The sequence below is a fragment of the Phoenix dactylifera genome, unplaced genomic scaffold, assembly GCF_009389715.1.
Source record: "Phoenix dactylifera cultivar Barhee BC4 unplaced genomic scaffold, palm_55x_up_171113_PBpolish2nd_filt_p 000928F, whole genome shotgun sequence".
In the NCBI taxonomy this organism is placed as follows: domain Eukaryota; kingdom Viridiplantae; phylum Streptophyta; class Magnoliopsida; order Arecales; family Arecaceae; genus Phoenix; species Phoenix dactylifera.
The window spans coordinates 31,353-49,260 of NW_024068288.1; the positions used below are offsets into that span (position 1 = coordinate 31,353).

The 17,908-nt window shown below is 39.7% G+C and overlaps 1 non-coding gene across 1 annotated transcript; it reads right to left on the minus strand.

Moving 5' to 3' along the window:
• Window positions 1–16,918: 16,918 nt before the first annotated feature.
• Window positions 16,919–17,027, minus strand: LOC120107621. Its single transcript, XR_005509334.1, has one exon. It is a non-coding gene; the product is annotated as a small nucleolar RNA R71 (small nucleolar RNA).
• Window positions 17,028–17,908: the final 881 nt, after the last annotated feature.

Sequence of the window (17,908 nt, forward strand, 5' to 3'; positions counted from 1 at the left end):
TTGGTGTCCCCCAGCTCCCATCTCACGAGGGAAAAGAAAATCTCAGCCAAGCCACTTGGTGCCTCTCCCGTGATCCAAGCCGCCCGCGTCCGCATCTTCAACGCCATCATCTCTGCGATCCCTCTCTTCAAGCCACTTCCTTCTTCTTCCATCCCAGAACTCCAGCACTCCAGCCAAGCCGTGATCGGCTCATCCCCAACCTCCCGCTTCCAATTCGGCACCCAAAGAAGCATCCCCATCTCCATTCTTCCGGCCACAGCAGCGAATTAGCAGGAACCCCCAAGCACCGCGTCCATGATCGGCTCCACCCCAACAGATCCCACGGCGTCCTCCCGTCCTCCCGCAGTGCCCCAGCCACGGATCACGCCACCATCCCGTGATCCACGTCCCAGCGTTCGCCCACTCCATCCGTCCGTGGGCCAAAGAAGAAACTCCATCTTCTTCCGCCCGTTCCAGCCACATCCGCACCATGATCAACTCCTCCCAGTGATCCCGCAGCCAGCCATGAAGCATCCCGACGATCCCGCGGCGGCCTCCAAGTGATTCAAGACCTCCCTCCTTCGCCTCTGCTCTCGCTCGTGATGCGGACGCTAATCCACTAATCCGGCCATCTGCAATCAATCCGTGCCCCGGCAAATCCCCCACGATCAAGCTTCCGTTACCCCTCCATCGGCTGGCCAAAGAAGTGGGAGCGATCTATAAAAGGGAGGAGAAGAGACCATCGGCGGGAGGGGAGAGGGAGAGCTCTCAGCTCGGTGCGGGCTGGTTCAAGAAGGAACAGGGGAGAGGCCATCGGTTTGGGGAGAGAAGAAGAAACAGGGGGATGGCTCTGTTTTGTGAAAAGAAAGAATAAAAAAATAGGAGAGAGGGAAAAGGGGAGTTTTCTTATTTTTCTTCCTTTGATTTTATGTTTTATTTTGTAGAAGGAGGAAGCATTAGGCTTCCAATCTTCATTTTACTATTGTAAATTTTTCTTTTATGCAATTCATGTTTTAGGTTAAGTTTAATTCCTGCAGTTTATTTTATGCATTCAAGAATTCTTGTTTTAGTTGCAATATATGAAATTTTCTTTCATGCAGTTTATGTTCCAGGTAAGGCTGCAAATGGGTCGGGTCGACCCGTGACCCGACCCGACCCGACCCGCGTAGACCCGACCCGACCCGAATTTTAGGACCCGCGGGTCCAGGTCGGGTCCTAAAATTGGACCCGAATCATTTTCTGGGTCGGGTCTGGGTTTACCAAACGGACCCGACCCGACCCGAATGGATCCGAAAAGAGAGAGAGGAAAAGCAAAAGAAAGTCTTTTCTTTTTCTTTTTCTTTTTTTTTTTGGCGTGGGTTGTGGTACTGTTGGTCAGTGTGGGAGGATAGCAAGTTAGCAACAAGCATAGGTTCACAGAATCCAAAGGAACGTCGGCCCGTCAGGATTCTCTCTGGATCTATTACACTGTTGAGACCTCTGGTGTCTCGGTAGCTGCCCTTTTTTTTTTTCCTTCTGTTTTTTGGTTTTTGTTTCTTTTAACTTTTGAAGGGAGAAAGTGAGGGAACACAGCAAGTCAGCAACTGAATATGGGTCATGTGCCAGTTTTCTGTAATGGAATTGGATTTTGGAAGAAGGTTTGGGATTTTTTTTGTCCTCGTGAGAGGGGAGCTGGGAGACACCGAGTTCCGTCCAATCAGTCATATAGATAAAAAATAGTGTGATATGAAATTTGGCTTGTAGTTGTAGACCGACTTAGTTAGTAAGTCATGGGTCATCTGTTCTGGAGCTCAATTGCAAAATCTTTCAAGTCATGGGTCACCCAGCACCTCATAATTATGATATGACCAAATTAGATTTGCCCAAATTTTTTCCCAAAAGCACAAAAAAATTGGACCCGATCGGACCCGAACCCGATCCGAATCAGACCCGGACCCGACCCGAACCCGACTCGGACCCGACCCGACCCGACCCGATCTTCAACCGGGTCGGATCCGGGTCCAAAATTGGGACCCGAACAAAAAACCGGGTCGGATCGGGGTCACCTAGGACCCGACCCGACCCGACCCATTTGCACCCCTAGTTCCAGGCTTCAATCTTCCTAAGCACTGTTTTCATCCTTGCCAAAGTTTTCCTTTGAATAGTTAAATATTTTATTAAATTTATAAATGCTCTTCTATTCCAAGTATTTGTCTTTTCGTTATTTTCAAATGGAAAATCTTCTCTGGTAGACTAGAGAATCATTTAACATCCTCAAAGTAATGTTTTTCTTCTACCATTCAAAAATCGATTTCGAATCCGAGTGAACGTATTTATTTTTATGCAACTCCAATCGCCTCCCTATGGATCGACCTCTTACAACCACTATTCTTCGAGTAGGAAAGGTAAGAGTAAAATTAAATTAAACTTTGTTTGTCGGTTCTAACAACGATCTGTTTAGCATATTTTTAGTTAAACAGGAATCGGACGAACAGCCACTGTCACGCCCCGAATTCGGCTCGTGACACGGCCGTACTATTGCAAACCTTTGCCCGCAATAGCATGCGGCCACATAAAATTTAAAATCCAAATGAACTATATTATTCATGAATGTCATAAAGTGTTTGAACAATTAGGAGCGATACAAAGCTTCTAAAATTTGAATATTACATATCATTTTCAATTACCCCAACCCTGAATAACATCAAGCTCCCTGCTCCTAGTAGTCTTAGTCATCTGTAAGAAAAAAGTAGATAAGAAGATATGAGCTATACAGCTCAGTAAGTGACCATATATAATCTTACCGAATCAAGCATAATATTTTACATACCAATGCATCATTTTAAGAAATTAACAGTTGTAACAAAGTAAGCATTTCATACAACATATAATCAAACTAGTCATAAAAATAATGCATATCCAATCATGCAATTTCATAAATATGGTTACACATCATAAAAACTTTTGCCATTATTCGATACTTTGAAATTCATATTCTTAGATGATAGTGTAGCTATGGCCGCTCTTATGCCCACGGCAAGGCCTTTACTACTGCAGAGTCATAAAGCCAAGTTACTTCTTCCCACTGGTGGGGGTCATAAAGCTAAGTTACTTTTACCCACCGACGGGGGTCCACTTGTTGCCCAGTAGATACAGCCCTTGAGGGGGGGTGAATTGGATCTTTTAAAACTTTCAACTACTTCTCAACTTTTCAATTAATAAGCTAAGTTGTATGGATGCACAGTGGAATTGAAACTTAGCAACAGTTTGATTCTAATCTGATCAAGATTAAAACTATGAAGCAGCGGACTCAATAAACAATTAGTTTAGATTTCCCAAGCAAGCATTTCAATACAATGAATCTTAATGCAGTTTTATTAAATGAAACTTGATTAAACAATTTGAACATACTTGCAACTAAAGGATGCGCGGATAAGAGTTAAGCAAACAATTCAATTAGATATTTATCTAAGTAAGTAAGCGAGGAAATTAAACAATGAAAGAAAGCATCACAAACACAACAAACGTATAGTGGTTCGGTGCCAACTACACCTACGTCCACTCCCCAAGCTCTCTTGAAAATTCCACTATAATCCCTCCGATTACAGTCCGATTGTTTTACAAGCTCACAATCAACTTGTTGTTTTCACGAGATTACAACGAACTTGGTCGGTTTTCACAGGCTCACCGACTAGAACCAATCCGACTGTTTTCACGGGCTCACAATCCAACCCAGTTGGTTTTCCCTGGATTACCAACTACAACCTACAACGTTGGTTTTTACTGGCTCACCAACAACCTCTCCCTTGTTGAATCCCCTTAATTCAATAACTTCCAATTTAGGTTTGGAAGAACCTTTACAAGTACAAGAATTGAAAAAATTAATGCACACTAGAGTTATGCTCAAGATATAAAATACAAGAGAAAGAAAAGAGCAAAACTCAGATTGGTGTAGTGGTTGATCTTTGAAGCTCTTCACCAATTGATTGAGGTTGAGGATGTGATCTTGAGGCTCTTGGTGGATGCTCTGATTGATCCTAACTTGAATAGCTCTCGTTTTGCTCAAATATTTGGCCTTTTTGTGGATTTGGCGTTATGCTCTCTCTTTTTGGATTCTTGAAGGATTTGATCTTGTGGAGCTCTTCCTCTTGTTGTTTGATAGTATTTCCATGAATTTATAGCCTTAAGAACATGTGGAAAGCTTCTTCTAGCAGTTAGAGATGAAATAAAGTCGTCAGAGATGAAAAACTAGTCGTTGGAGTCGTGAAAAACTAGCTATTATGCCTTCCAGCGTGCTCGAGTCGACTCGTGCAGACTTTGAGTCGACTCGGCTGAAGCAGGAGTCGACTCAAGCTTGTCGGAAGTCGATTCGCCCTCAGCAACTTAAAAATCAGCTTTCTGTCTTTTCTGTGCGAGTTGGCTCGTGAACAATTCGAGTCGACTCGCGCTCTACAAGTCCGCTCGCAAGTCAGCTCGCACTCTGTGCCAAAGTTACCATTTGTGCCAGAGTCGACTCGAGGCTTCTAGGAGTCAACTCGAGGATTGTTCTTTTGGATTTTACTTTGAATTTGCTACTCCAACTTGAATTCTTTGAACTTGAAACTTGGGCCAATGAAGTATAGCTTTCTTTCAACTTTTTGAGAGCTTTTGAGGCCTTCTTCTATTCTTCCAACTTGTTATGCTCCTTGCAAAACAAATATCATTCTTCTTGCAACACAAACATTAGTAATTATACTTCAAGGTTTTGTAATTATCAAAATCAATCTTTGGGTCAGCAATCTTCCCCTTTTTGATGATGACAAAACTTGGAGTATATACAATATAAAATAGATTGTGTTCTAGAACTAATGCATAGCTAAGTTGCATGAAGTAGAAAACATGCATATTTAAAACATACTTAATGATAATGCTTGAGATTTAATCAGCTTAACCCAATCAATACATTTCAATCTAAGCTGATTTATATTTTATTCATAATACATAAAGCATTATGAGCATGTACTCTTACTCAGATATTTCTCCCCCTTTTTGACAACATCAAAAAGGTTGCAAAATAATAAAACATTAAGTACAACATAATAAATTAAACTTAGATATTTCTCTTCCTTATTTTACCCTGATTTTCAGTCAATGCATGTCGAATTATTGCAAGAATATGAATCATATAACTCAAAGCAATAATAAGCATAGATCGGAGCTAATTAAGATGATTTCAAAGCAAATTATAATGAGAGGATGAAGATGTTTGCCCTACATATTTTGATGGTAACCTGATTTCTCTTTTGTTTTCATGATCATATTGTTATGGTTTTTTTTCTTTTTTCTTTATAACTAAATACAAAATGTGTTGCTTCAATAGGTTGTCTGAAATGTCCTAATATGAGTTCTAACGGGAAAGCCCTGCATGTTATTCAATTTATGGATCTTTGATGAGGAATTGTAGCTTTTTTTGTCATCTTTCCTTTGTAGATTCTTTAATTTATTTACTTTCCTTCTCATTTTACAGAGTATACTCCTGAAAATCCAAAAATTGTGACAAATTGCTCTCATCATTTTCATCTGAGCTGTATATATGAATGGATGGAAAGAAGTGATGGTTGTCCAATTTGTGGCAAGGTATCTAATGATGTTTTTTTTTCCTCTATATATATTCTTACTTAATATATTTGTTCATATTTGTTCATTTGATTGACAGTTTTAGGCCAGTAATACTGGATATAATATGTTTACTTGTTTCTCATTTATTTTCTAGAATTCTCAGAAATTGCATGCAAAGTGTTCAAAGTTTGTTAAATTAAGGGCCGTAAAGTTCTTTCCTCTGATTGATTCTTGTATCATTTTCCTTCTTTTTTAACTATATCTGTTCATATGTTTACCTATTGCTTCCGTCTATTGCTAAATTATGGAATAGATAGAACACATTCAGGATCAGTAGAGGTTCAATATCTTCTTAGTGCTCTTTTAATTTATCAGTACTTTGATGATGTCTCAGGTGATGGAATTCTGCGAGAGTCCATGAGATAAATTTATTTATTCTCTACATTTTGGTAGAGAAATACCAGAGCATGTAGTGTTGGAGGGAGTGTTTGTAAATAAAAGTTCTGCAGCCCCAGCACAGAGCTATCTATCAAGGGAGCAGAGTTCTCAAATATACCTTCTCTAGCACATTGATTAACAACTGTTTTTTGATGCTACTGTTTTACCTTGTATTACATACCATAAGCTGAAAGTTTTGATAGCTATAGCACTGTCTCTGATAATAAAAGCATTGTTGCAAAACCTGGTGCCTTTGCTTCTGATTTTCCTTTTCTCCCAATTCTTTATTAAATGAAGATCTTGATAAAAGAAATCAGATATTAGAGAAGTTTGATTAAGCAACAACTAGATAATGTTTAGCGCAATTTGTAACTGTCTGTTTTTTGGCATATTCCTATTCTGTTTCTTATTTCATTTTCACTGCTTGCAAAATCATGATTCTTGCACGACAGGTTTTGGAACATAAATTCCACTTGGAAATTACTTACTTGTCCCTGTAGAGCTGGATGGATGGTCAGCAGATAGTCTAATTGGATTTCCTAGCCAGTTATTCCATATGCAAAGCAGGGATCCTTCTTCATGAATAAAAATTGAACCTTCGGAAGAAACCTAAGAATCTTTGAATTGATCTACTGTTCAAACAATGAATTGAAACCTACAGATCAAGAACTAAAACAATCAAAACATAGAGGGGGAAAGAATTGAGAAAGAAAGATGGAGGGATAATAGAAGCATACACCAATGGGCTCCGTTACACAATCTCTCTGAATCGAGAGGCGGAGAGGCGAGACTTGCTTCCGAATCGGAGCCCCAATGCGGAAGTTGAGTGAGAGTTTCGGCTCGGATCAGAGGGCGGAAGAGGAGCGGGAAGAAGCGGCGGCGAGGTTAGCGTTTGAGAGCTTAGAGATTGAAGCCATGGGGGAGAGAGAGAGAGAGAGAGGGAGGATTTATGGATTATGATTAGATAATTTGAAGTAAAGGCTAATTAAAAATGAAGGGAAGAAGAGTCGCCTTACAGGGATGAAAGTGGTCTAATGTCTGGATCCATTGAATCGGGTATAAATTTTAGCATCCAATAATATGTTTATTCATATCCATATCTATATTCAATAAAATAAATTTAAATAAATAAACTATCCGATATACATTCAAATATTTATTTTTATTTATAATTTTATTTAATATATAGAAATCATAATTTTTGTAAAAAATAAATGAACGCGTTCAAGTTATATTAAATTAATTTATCTTTCACTTAGTATTTTTTATTTTATAGTTATAAAGTTTAATTATTTTATGGGTTTTTGCATTAATATCCTCCTAAATATCGGATTTTGTATGAATACCCTTTCCAAATTGATATTTACATGTATACCCTCGTAAAACATTTGTTTTGCTATTCTAACATTTTTTATTTTTATTTTTGCATATGTATCCATGCTATCTAACGACGTTTAAAAATTAACGGTTTCAAATTAAAATGACTAAAATATCCTTAATGGGTAGACATGCAACTAGATCACGATCTCGATAGCAGAAGAAGAAAACAAAAAATAGCATAATTTTAAATTTTTTTTATTTTATTTTAATTAATATAAATATGATTTTCTTAACACCGTTAGAACAACCGTTATATTACAAACATTTGTACAAAAACAGAGTTTTATGAGGGTATATATGTAAATATCAATTTTGGAAGGATATTCATGCAAAATTCGATATTTAGAAGGGTATCTATGCATATAACTAACATTCATATTCGTATTTGTATTCATCAAATAAATAAATATAGCTATAAATATACTAATATTTGATCTAATTTTATTCCTAATTAGTTAAGGCTTGACGTCGAAGTGAAGGGAGTCGTTGGAGAAGAACATGGGTAATATCAAAATAGGAATAATTTGATAGGTGGGTGGTGGTCTAAAAAGTAGTTTTTTTTAAATTAAAATGATAAAATTACCCATAACTCTTTATTGAGTTACTATGTTATCTTTAATTTATGTGGAATATGTTCTAGTGGTGACCAAGTATAACTTTATCTAAACAGCTATTTTTGACGAAGTTATACCTAAGTTTTCTACTATTAGGATCTATGAAGGTTGCATAAATACTATATTTGGTCTATTTAAGTTATTGTCAAAAAAACTTCCAACTGATAATTGAATTATTGAAAATGAAATATACGTTATTTTTTTTAAAAGATGTTAATTGTACGAGGGAAACAACCAAAATATAACTCAGTAGTTCTGCTTTTTTCTCCATTGAAATATATATATATATATATATATATATATATATATATATATATATATATAAAAAGAAGAGGTGTGTTTGTCTCTATTTAAGTATTGATTTTTTTCAATAAATTAATACTAAAAAATTAATTTTTTATGTTAGAATAGCATTAATAAGATCTATAATTTTTAAATGATTTAATTGATATTCCAAGAAGTTAGAGAAAAAAAGAAAGAAAAATGGATTTCGATACTTGAAAACTATTTTTTTTCTTTTTCTAATTTAATATTTAAAATTTCTAAATTTTTATTTAAATTATATAAAAATTATGGAATAAGTAAACTAGCAGTAGCTATCACCAGGAAATCAGTTTCAAATTTAAGCATCCTGGGTGGCTAGGGATCACAATCATTAGTAATATGGATAGTGCAAATTGCAAAGCCTGTAAATTAGTGATCGGATTGAGACGGTCTTTTGAGCCATATAGCAGCGGAATTAAAAGTTGGTGAAGGCACAACACCACCGTCCCTTAAAGCGGAGCTCCGGAATGTCGTTTTCCAAAGAAAATCCCAGCTACGTCAGATGAGGCTAGCCCCCACGGTCTCCTTATAAGACGTCACAGCACCGAGTGAGATGGCTCTTCATCTCGGGAAGAGATCACCTCCCCGGTGGTTTTTGACTTCATGCTATATGATCTGGCAGTGCATATATTTAGGCACTGGATCATGCAAATAGAGTTGATTCTCCACCTACTTGAACTTGAAGTATAGCTAACAAATACCTAGCCTAGATTTATCTTATCTTCAAATGGTCTCTTATATATTTAGGCACTGGATCGGCTTATGATGGATGAAGTGATTAAAGCGATCTCTTTTCTTCAAAAACAAGATTTATTTGTGCTCCCAAATGGTCTGCACATCTTCATTTCATAAGTAGATCTAGAGGTGCAAATGGGTCGGGTCGGATCCTAAGCGACCTCGACCCGACTCGGTTTTTATTCAGATCCTAATTTTGGATCCATATCTGACCCGGTTGAAGAACGGGTCGGATCTAGTCCGGTTCGGGTCGGGTCGGATCTAGTGTGGTTCGGGTTGGGTCTGGAAAATAGACCCAAAAAAAATCTCTTGGGCCCAGAAGAGAGAGAGAGAGAGAGAGAGAGAGAGAGAGAGAGAGAGAGAGAGAGGACTGCTGGTTTGAGTTGGAAATTAAGGTGGCTTGTCTAAGGACCAGAAATGATGCCAAAGTAGGTGGCTTTAGCAGCACTGAGTTGGTGGTAATGGAAACAGAAAAAGAGAAACAAAATTAGGATAAAGGGAAGGTGGTACTATTGGTCGTTTTTAAGTGAATTTATGGCGGGTTTTCAAGGCAGATAGGAGCTCCACGCAGCTGTGCTCTGCTTCAGAATCTCTTGGGCCCAGAAGAGAGAGAGAGAGAGAGGACTGCTGGTTTGAGTTGGAAAGAAGGTGGCTTGTCTAAGGACCAGAAATGATGCTAAGTAGGTGGCTCATTTTTTTTGGGCAAAAAGTAGGTGGCTTTAACAGCACTGAGTTGGTGGTGATGGAAACAGAAATTCGATCCATTAGAAATAATATGCTCTTTTCAAAATTAAACAGCATATAACGAACAACTCAGCATTCAAACTACGAGGAAAAAGATGCAGCGAGCAGTATATGCTAGCACGAAGAATCAAATGTAAAGATAAATTCCCAAACAATGTTCACCATTGTCGCTGAATGTAAGAGTTTAAATATCGTTGCAAGCCTCGACTGATGCAATATTAAATATAAAGAAAAAAAATCTAACTATCAGGTACTAGCTATAAAAATTTGTTTAAAAGGTACGTATCGCCTATAAGCATTTTAGACACATGATGGGAGGAACTTGATTTCTCATTTGTGGGTTAAAATCCCAAGAAATTAGTTTAACGAAACCGCAACGAGAATCCATAGGGGAACAAGACGTCCTGAAATTTATCTATTTTTTACAGAATCGCTCCACTAGAGAATCTTAGTAGAACTGGATCGGATCGACTTGCTGGAGCTTCATTCTCCAAAGTACAATTTTGTAAAAGCTCTGCTACTCAACGGCTAAGGTTTTGACGGCGTTACCTGGCGCCAAAAGGCAAGGACGTTGGATATGATGTCGCACCCAGGGGGCCCGTAGTCGTAGAGGCCGGCGACGCCGCGGTAGATCTTAAAGGAGGGGATGTAGAAGCGACCCTTCTCGAGCGTGTTCACGACGGCCTGCTTGAACGCCTCCTTGTTGCTGCCGTCGCCCTTGCTGCGGACGGCGGTCTGGAGTCGCTTCGCGGCGGCGTCGATCTCGTCCTTGGAGACGCCGGGGCGGAACTTGAGGGCCCGTACGCCCTTGGACTGGGCGTCGACGGCGGTCTGCTTCTCGGCAAGGGCCCGCCGGAGGTAATCCTCGAAAGAGGCCATGGGCGAGGGGCTCGGCGCGGCGGAGAGGAGGCGGCGGCGGAGGATGAGGGGGAGGAGGGTTTTGGATGGGATTAGGGATCTGGAAAAGGTGGGGAACGATAGGGTTTTTTATGGTTTTTGAGTGGACCATAAAGGGTAGAGGAGAGACTTGCGTGGAAAAAGCCTTCGGTTGCAAGCCAAGATGACTCAGTTTGCTTGTTGTTTGTTTTCATTATCAAAAAAAACATAGGTTGAGCTGCAAGGAAGTGAGATTGATCAATGAGAATTAATTTATTATAATAATACTAATGATGTATAATTACTTTATATTATATTTTATAATTTGTATTCATGATAATATAATGTTACTTTTAAAATAATTTTGTAATATAAAATAATATTTTTTTTTTTTTGTGGGTTGGTTGCTTAAACTGCTCTCACATAAGCACAGCCAGCTACATTACATCACTCTCAAGAAGACTATATAAAGCAAAGGAACTTAAGATTGCTGGGTCCAAAGAAACTCTCTAGAATGCCTAGCAGTGAAAGAGGCAACCCAATGAGCAGCGAAAGAGGCGACACAATCAGCAGCTTGGTTTGCCTCCCGGAGGACGTGCCTGACCTGAATAGCCCAGCACTCTCATAGCATCCGCCGCATGTCGCACAGAAACGGGTGTTCCACCTCCTCCCGTCTCTCCGCATGAAGGTGATCAATCAAGACGGCAGATCCCCCTCCAGAATAATCCCGTCGAATTCTAATACATGTATCGCATGAGATAGTCCCTCTCATGCAGCTCTAAGCTCTACCCCAAATGCCGAGGCCTCAAAGGAACGACATCCCCCCACAGCAACCAGTCTGGCGCTACGATCTCTGATCACAAATGGCACACCTGCCCAATCTCCACTGGCGGGCATGCTCCTATCGAAATTACCTTAAGATAGCCGGGGAGTGGAGGCTCCCAAGAGAGAATAATAAACTTGGGCGCTATGGAAGCGGAGGGGGGATCCCAGATGTCCCAAGCCATCACCGGTGAATTCTGCTCGAATGACTCACAGACCTCCATAGCCTGATGGAGAGCCCGTTCAACAGCAGACCTCAAAGGGCCCCTTCTGTTCTCAAAGACTCTGATAGTCATATCATTATTTTCACTATCAACACAATTATACCATATTATAAGGTATATAATGTCTTAAACATATATTCAATGTCAAAGTGTTTGTAAATTGTGCATTGGGAAGAATGCAGTATTTTTTGGGAAACGCGACACCCTTCGATGTTGAACCATCGGAGCACAACTTTACAAGTGACCACCATAAGCTTGAAGACGAGTTTAGGCTCAAAAAGGCTCCACCCACCACCAGTAACGCTCAACAAGTCAGCCAATAACATTGGTGGAGTGATCATTGGCTCTGGCGCGGCGTTGACGTTTCTGAAGAGGGAGGCATTAAGTATGTTGGTTCCAGATCTTAAAAAGGTGATAGATTTAGACCGCACGGCAAGCGACAAAGCTCTAAATTGCAACGATGTGTTGTGCTTCCTTGGGAGCAGGGAGAACTTGGTGGAAGAAATATTTACGGCTCCAAAGCTATAACACTCCAAACTAACCTGCATGATAAAAGATGCAAGAAAATTTTATTTGCCCGCTTTTGCCATCTGTTCCAAACTTTAATATCACAACCTCTCCCAATCCCTCCAGCATGGAGATTGGCCACTAGAGGCTGCTGTGGTGGTCGCACCCATTGAGAAGGTTTCCTCCATCTCCTGGTGTGTGTGTAAGCTGCACCTTAGACTAGACAATCTGCAGTCCTTCATTCGCCTCAACAAGACGGTCGGCTCTTGTAGCCAACAAAATTAGCGTCGATGAGACATCATTGATATTTCTACGAATGTCATTGTCGGTGATGGGAGCCAACATGGATCGTCCTACTCCAGCGTGGAACCATCCGATTTCTGCCGAGCGGGCCAGACCTCAGAGCCAAGCAGGCCAGGCCTCGGCCCCGCCAAGAGTCAGGCCGACTTCGGACTCCGCCAAAAGCTGACCTGACTTCGGCCAGAGGCTGGGTTGACCACAACGCCCGCCGAGCCGACCTCGCCGAGCACATACCGCCGCCATAGCCCTGCTCCGAGTTCGAGGCGCCCTGCAGTGTCGACCAAGAGCCGAAGAGGCCTCGTCGACCACAGGCAGTTCCCTGTCCAAGTTCGGAATTCCAGGTAGGTTGAGTTCCACAGCAACCAAAGAGGCGTAACCATCTCTTTCTTTCCCTAGCTACTCTTTTTTTAAAAAAGAATAGCCTTTCATTATCTTTATTTTCTAAAGGAAAAAAAAATTCTCGAAAGAAGTGATCCTAAGAAGTAGGTGGAGAAAACCCCAACGAGCTCTGTATTCATAGAGATAGATTTTAAGGATCCAAACCGGAAAACAACACTTTCAGGAGGACTAGGATAGGCATTTCAATTTGCCACATCTATCAGGTATTCTTTTTCTTTTTTAATTGAAAGGGAGGTAGAAGCCACCCGCATTTTATTAATTGTCAATAAATACAAAAGCCTGGTGCTACCAAGAGGAGGCAGCAATCAAAAGTGGCTCTGTTGTGTTGCAAACACAGGAGATGCTGACAAAAATTCAGAGTTCGAAGCAAGATGCTTCAGCACTCTGACATCAAGCTCCTCTTCACTTAGTAAGGCTACAGAGGAGAAAAGAGTATGACAAAATAAAGTAGATACTCCAGCTTCTCAGAGTTAGATGGAATTTGGCAAGTTTAATTCTGAAATCATCCAGCAACATTCGTTTTTGTTTGAATTGAGTAATTGTAGGTTGTCTTCCTCCTTCACACCAAAAGACTTCTCAAACACCATTCTATTTTAACTTTTGAGTAATTGAATTTTCTTTGTATTAATTATTGAGCAACTCTATAATAGATATTCTTGATATGAACCTAAGGCCCTGTTTGGGGGAGTTCTAGAGGGCCAAAAAGCACTTTCTGGCCCTCCAAAAGTACTTTTAGATAAAAAATGGTATTTGATAAAATTTCTGAAAAGCTATTTCAGTTTTTGCGGGAAGCTGAAAACAGCTTTTGGGGGGGAGCTCCAATTTGGAGCTTTTCGAAAATGATGATTTCAGCTTGTCAGAAAGCTGTATTTTTGACAAAAATGCCCATACGAAAATATAATAATTACATAGTTTGTCCCTTTATAAACCTAAAAATCTGCTGGAGCCAAGAACCCTAGCCGTCAGACTCCCTTCCGCAAGAAAAATTGTTAGAGAGATAAATGGCCATTCGGAGGATGAAAAATTAATTTACACTAATAATTAAAATATTTTATACCTTTATTATTGTATTATACTATAAATGTTATATTATATTACATTACATCATAATACATTAATATGTTATTTTAAATAATTTAATATTATGTTATATTATGGGAAATTAATTTATACTAATAATTTTAATATTTTATACCTTTATTATTGTATTATACTATAAATATAATATATATTACATTATATCATAATACATTAATATGTTATGTTAAATAATTTAATATTATGTTATATTATCAAAAATTAATTTGCTCTAATAATTATATTACTATTGTGCTATATTATAATAATATTATTTTATATTACAATAATATTATACTATATCTTATATTTATGTATTAATATATGTTATGTTTTATTGTGTTCTGTTGTATAATACTATGCAGTCCTTTATAGTAATTTTGTTATACAAAAGTATTTTCTCAGTTTGTTTACCAAACATATGTTAAAGTGCCACAGCACTTACAAATGTAGTTATCAAACAGCAAACAGCTTTTTATAACAGTTCTACTTCGGACAGCTCTACTTCCGAGTGAGATGGCTCTTCATCTCGGGAAGAGATCACCTCCCCGGTGGCTTTTGACTTCATGCTATATGATCTGGCAGTGATGTTGCATATATTTAGGCACTGGATCATGCAAATAGAGTTGATTCTCCACCTACTTGAACTTGAAGTATAGCTAACAAATACCTAGCCTAGATTTATCTTATCTTCAAATGGTCTCTTATATATTTAGGCACTGGATCGGTTTATGATGGATGAAGTGATTAAAGTGATCTCTTTTCTTCAAAAACAAGATTTATTTGTGCTCTCAAATGGTCTGCACATCTTCATTTCATAAGTAGATCTAGAGGTGCAAATGGGTCGGGTCGGATCCTTAGCGACCTCGACCCGACTCGGTTTTTATTCAGATCCTAATTTTGGATCCATATCTGACCCGGTTGAAGAACGGGTCGGATCATGTCCATGCCTGCAATTTTTGACCCAACGGGTCATTTGGGTCGGGTCAGATCCAGTCCGGTTCGGATCGGGTCGAGTCTAGTCTGGTTCGGATCGGGTCTAGAAAATAGACCCAAAAAAATAATCTCTTGGGCCCAGAAAGAAGAGAGAGAGAGAGAGAGAGGACTGCTGGTTTGAGTTGGAAATTAAGGTGGCTTGTCTAAGGACCAAAAATGATCCTGAGCGACTTGGTTAGGTTGCCTTGCGGAGGGCAAACCGGGTAACCGAGTTACAGACACCGGCCGAAGCGGTGGCAGGAATTTCCTAGCTAGAAAGCACTAACGTACCACCGGCCCTGCCCAATTTGATTCTGTTTCGACGGATTCCATTTGCACTTACTTGAGATAGTGGCGATGATTGATTACTCGACCGGTCCGGCCGGACCCAACACCAAACTCGGACGGGCACAGAGACGATCAAAGAGTCTGGAACCAACACCACAAGGTTCTGATTCTATCCTCTTCCTGTTCCTGACCAGCCAGCCGTAGGTCGAGCCAAATCAATTAGATGAGCAAACAGCAATGAAAGAGTTATATTTATCTAACTTGGGATGCTCAGGCCATAGAATAGATAAATCAATTAGATGAGACCTAGTATGCAATCAAGCATTAAAGAAATGTATCCACTTTCTCTTAGCAAAAAGAAAAGAAATACATCCACCAAGAATCATTGTTTACGCATGTATACTAAAACACCAACTTTTAACAAATATAAAATTGCTAACAAGATAATGCAGCTCAGATCTTCATCACACATGGTAGTTTTGCATGATGTGATCTTCTATGCCTAAAGGCACAATTTTATACCCATAGTAAAGGAAGAAAATGGAAGCAAACAAACCTCATTTCTAAATGCCTGACCAATCTGAGCTGCTGGAAATGGAAGCTTGTTGCCATTGTAATAGTACAGGTCCCTAAAATTCACAAAGATACCCTGTGCTGTTTCTGGCCTTGTATACCTACAATCCACAGATGATTGAACAGCAACTGAATACCAGACACCAATCGCTGCTAATTAGGTACATATCATGTGCAAATTAACTCACCCAGGAATCATGCCAGATGGGCCAATCGAAGTCTAAAACATGAGATTGAAGGGGTATGGATCAGAGATGTGGTTCCCGGTATCAGGTGATCTGATATCATACTCCTTCAGCTTCGCCTCTAGCTCTTCAGCAGAAACATCGTCCAACGCTGAGATGACATGCTTGAACTCTGCAGCCTTATCAGGTGGCAATGTTAGGTCCCTCTTGAGCTTCCCCTTGCAATGGTCCGTGATCAGCCGCGGTAGCACATCCCAGTCTTCTCATCCTTCACCATCAGGTCAGTGAATTTATCCACATGACTGGATGCCTTCAACACTATCTCTGGCGTGACACAGGGACAATCCATCTCCAACATGTTCTCCGCTAAAACAAAGTGCTAAAGAAAACAGATCGAACATATTATTGTAGCATTCTGTGTACTAGCAGATATGTTTTGCCTTCAAATTAAAACAGTGTTAAAACATATAATTACGCATTCGATCCATGAGAAATAATATGCTCTTTTCAAAATTATGCGGGGAGTCACCACGATCGAGAACGTGAACCCCATGTTATGACCCTAAGACAATACCTACAACCGGCTAGGACTAGTCAGCCTTCATGCATAATTTTTTCTGATAATGTAGGACATTTTGACATCAAACTAGGGGTAATCCAATTGCTGCCCAAGTTTCACGGGTTAGAGTCCGAGAGTCCGTATCTTCATTTAAAGGATTTTGAAGAATTGAGCACTACTTTTAGAGTGTCGAACGTCACCGAGGATGTCCTCCGTTGTTCCCTTTCTCTCTAAAGGATAAGGCCAAAACATGGCTAAACTCCTTGTGACCTAGATCAATAAGAACTTGACAAGATATGCAGAGAGAATTTTTGAAGAAGTTCTTTCCCACACAAAGGACCAACTTTTTGAAAAGACATATCAGCAATTTTCAACAAAAGGACAATGAAGCATTTTATGAATGTTGGGAAAGATTTAAAGACCTTCTTCTCTCATGCCCTCATCACGGGTTCGAAACTTGGAGAACTATTAGCTTCTTTTATGAAGGTTTATCTCCACAGTTGAAACAGTTTGTAGAGACCATGTGCAATGGTAGATTTTTAGAAAAGCAACCTGATGAAGCATGGGAGTATTTGGATTCCCTTGCTGAGACTGCCCAACTTTGGGATAATGGGGATAGAAATAATGTCTTTGCCTAAGCCTACTAGCTCTGTACAGGGAGGCCTTTACAACCTCAGAACTGAGGATGATCTTCATGCTAAAATGGCAGCCCTCACTAGAAAAGTGGAAGAAATTGAGCTTAGGAAGGTTGAGCTTGTCAAGACTATAGATCTTAGAAACGAGTGTTGTGGTATCTGCGATATATCTGGTCATACCACTACAGATTGCCCCACCATACCGGCATTCAAGGAAGTCTTGCACGATCAAGCAAATGCTATGAACTCCTACCAAAAGTCTTATAACGATCCGTACTCGAATACCTATAATCCTGATTGGAAGAATCATCCAAATTTTAGGTGGAGAAACGATCATCCTCAACAGTCACACCATTCAGCTCCTCCACCTGCACATCCTATTTTTGCATCACCACCCTCTCAGAAGCCGAATATCGAGGATACCTTGCAATCTATGCAATCTTTTCTACAAGGTCAAGCTAATATCAATGCTCAAAATACTCGAAATTTTGAAGATATAAGGAACCAATTGTCAATGTTGACTACTGTCCTAAGTACTCAGGAGAAGGGTAAGCTTTCAGCTCAATCCCAACCTAACCCACAAGTGCACGGTAGTAATAATACAGCTCCTAGTTCGCATACAGAACATGCAAAGAGCATCATAACTTTGCGTAATAGGAAAGTCATTGATCAGACCGTCCCATTGAGACCGCAGGTC